The sequence below is a fragment of the Helianthus annuus genome, chromosome 4 (assembly GCF_002127325.2).
Source record: "Helianthus annuus cultivar XRQ/B chromosome 4, HanXRQr2.0-SUNRISE, whole genome shotgun sequence".
In the NCBI taxonomy this organism is placed as follows: domain Eukaryota; kingdom Viridiplantae; phylum Streptophyta; class Magnoliopsida; order Asterales; family Asteraceae; genus Helianthus; species Helianthus annuus.
Window position 1 is genome coordinate 43,585,333 of NC_035436.2, and position 3,595 is coordinate 43,588,927.

The 3,595-nt window shown below is 34.9% G+C and overlaps 1 pseudogene; it reads left to right on the top strand.

Annotated features, from left to right (window-relative positions):
• The first annotated feature begins 1,874 nt into the window (after positions 1-1,874).
• Positions 1,875-2,910, top strand: LOC110934573 (annotated as a pseudogene).
• Positions 2,911-3,595: the final 685 nt, after the last annotated feature.

Consider the following 3,595-nt stretch of genomic DNA (forward strand, 5'->3'; position numbering starts at 1 on the left):
AAAGCTCGGACAAAACATAAAGCACAAAGCCAAGCACAGAGTTTTTGCTACAAAACTCAGACAAAACTAATTTATACAAAACTCAGACAAAGCTAGTCTATATAAACTCTGTTTAAAAATAAACTCTTTCCAAAATAAACTCTTTCCAAAATAAACTCTTTCTAGCCATAAACTCTTTCTAGCCATAAACTCTTTTCCAAAATAAACTCTTTCTAGCCATAAACTCTTTCTAGCCATAAACTCTTTCCAAAATAAACTCTTTCCAACATAAACTCTTTCCAAACTTTGGACATTGTTCAATAAAGACCCTAAATGTTGGAAGCCTTGCACTTATCACCCAAAAGTGCATTAACAAACTCCCCCTTGATCAGTGCATGGTCTTCATTGAACTTTAGATCTTCAAACTTCCATTGGTAACATGGGAGTCATGCACTTATCACCTAAAGTGCATTAACAAGTTATCAGGAAAACAAAGTATAAGTTTTTGTGATTGTATCTTATTTACTCTATTTTGTCCCCACTTAATTTTGGTAACTTAGCCCGTTCTAGTTCTAATTAGTTAGATTTAAATTTCCTTGCAAAGCACTCTTGTAGCATGCTCATTAAATTAATTACAAGCTATACGCTAAATCACAATTTGTATGGTATAAAAAGGAATTTTATAATTTACAATATCATTTTGTATGGTTTAGATTTTTTTTACCATTTAACTTTTACAAGTACATATGTGTCTTCTGATTTGCTTACTCAAGAACCAAGATGGACATCATGATTGCTAATAAATGTGAAATCACATTTATTAATATACACTTAAACATACAAAGAAAAGTAAGAACACTAATCATTAGCACAATAATAAAAACATTTCACCTCAAGCCTTAAAGTATAACTACAAGCACACATCCCATTAGAGATTATTACAATACTTAGGGGGCTCTCCACCAACATTCAATTTAGTTGTACAACTAAAATCAATCTAAATTGTTAATTCTAAGGTTTTAGAAGCAATAAGAACGAACATAATGAGTCATGAAAAACTATTCTCTTTAGTTACAAGGAAAACATAGTACAAGTTCTTGTGATCGTATCCGCATCTGTCTTCAAAATCTTGTAATTGTACTGGAACATGGTGTGCGCACTACTTGGAACTGACACAAATCTTTACTAGTGAACATTTGTTCTTGAGTGACAATTGAACCTAGGTAGTGAACTCTTTATCCGCATTAAAACTTAAACATCAACACCGAACATGAATTTCATTATTGAGTAACTCACCTGCATTGAAACTTCTTCGTCGATACCAACCTTTATTTTTATTCAATAATCTAGCATCAGTTAAGATTGTATTTTGTTGTTAAAAATTAACTCTTTAATGAAAATGGCGGATTTTGATTAAAGTTATATACTTTGAGGCGTTCTTATTTGCACTAATTTGTCCTAACCTAATTTTAGTAACTTAACTCATTCCATTTCTAATTAGCAAGATATGGTTTTTCTTTTGCAACTCACTGTTTGGGTCATTCCTGTTGAATTAATTACAAGCAATATACCAAATCACATTCTGTATCGTAGAAAAGGGAATTTTATTATTTATAAGGTTTAGTATTGTTATCCATGTAATTTTTGCAAGTACATTGGTCTTTTTTCTGTTTTATAAACTATTATTTTTTAGAGTTCAACAAACAAGCACACTAATAGTTACCTTAAATTTTAAAACAGAATAGATGTGGATTATTATTATTATTATTATGTAACTATACAAGTTCGTTAGTTGTTTCCTTAAAATGGTGTCGATTATCATAATATGCATGCTCAAGGTGCTTAATATGATTGTAATCTTGTAGGTGATCAAGGAAACCGAACAAGGTTTGGATATGAGTTCGTTGATCCATGTCATCGGTCGTGACCTCACAATGAAAAGTCTCATGTGCCTGCCAAGATACAACTATGCTCGCATCGCGTCACTAAACCGGAGTTTTCGTGAGCTCATTAGAAGTGGTGAACTTTATAGGCTAAGAAGCGTTCATCAAGTAATTGAACATTGGGTCTATTTTTCTTGTGACCCATTGAAGTGGGAAGCTTTTGATCCTGTCAACGAGAAATGGATGAATCTACCCATGATGGATACTGACTTAGGCTTCCAGTTCTCGGATAAAGAGTCCATGGCAGTTGGCACAGACCTACTGGTTATAGGAAATGATATGCTTGGTCCGGGTATCTACAAGTACAGTTTATTAACAAATTCATGGTCACAAGGGCTGCCAATGAATGAACCCAGATGGTTGCTTGGGTCGGCCAGTTTTAAGAATATTGCAATCTTTGCAGGTGGTGTGGATCGAAATGGAAAGATCATGGATGCGGTAGAAAGTTACGACAGTGAGACAGGGACTTGGAAGACACTTCCTAGTATGATTAAGCCGCGGAAATTGAGTTCTGGGGTTTTATGGATGGTAAGTTTTATGTAATTGGAGGGATTAGCAGTAATGATTCAAATCCATTGACATGTGGAGAAGAGTATGATCTGGATACCCAAAAGTGGACTGAAATTCCCAACATGTCACCTGGTGGTGGCGGACCTGGAATGGCTCCGCCGCTGCTTGCAGTGGCAAGCAATGAGTTATATGCTGCTGATTGTGCAGCAATGGAACCGAAGATGTATAGCAAGAAGAACAAAGAATGGGTTGCTATTGGAAGGTTGCCTGAAATAGAACACACAGTAGGGATGGTTGGGGTATTGCATTTAGAGGATGTGGGAATCGTGTCGTCATCATTTGTGGTCCTAGAGATACCCAGAATAGCTATATAGAGATATATTCATGGGTCCCTAGCGAAGGGCCACCACAGTGGATGAGGATTGGCTGGAAAAGTAGTAATAACTTTGTCTTCAATTGTGCTATAATGGGCTGTTAAGCTGAGAAGAAATCTGGTCAAAAAATCTTCTTAATCTTTCAAAAAGCTAAGTGAACTGATGTGGCTATTTTGTCGAATGATTGTGAGAAAATCTAGGGCTGTTTTTTGTTTGTTTGTTGTCTTGTCAGAAACTTGTGGGAATTATCGTTTGTGGGAAACTTGTGGGAGTTCTCCTAGTTATGTGTACTTTTAATCATCTTTTTAATCTTGCCTTGTTAATTATTGGTTGCAATATATGCTTGCTAATTTTTTGGTTGTGAAGACTCATATTTACATAAACAACCAATGAAGTCAAGATTTTTATTTTGATAGTTCTTCTCTTTGCAAGCCAGGCATAAGGATACGTGTCTATTTAGGTAACTTATGATGATCTGAAGAAATATTCATCAACAATAATTGTTGCAATATCAACCCCTCATTACTTACTTAAACAATGGATTAGCTTATGTTTAATACCCCTCTTTCCACAATAAATCGTGTAAATGTGGCACATTAATCTTTCAATTGACCTACCATGTGACAACCCTCGTAGTTACGTGTATCCGTACGATTAATTAATGTTAAATAAAAGTGCTTGATGACTGTGCTGAATTACTTAACTGCTCTCTGATTACTGTGTCATACTTACATGTGCTCGTAAAAATACTAGTCGTGTGCAGTAAATTGACTAAATGGTAATGAATGT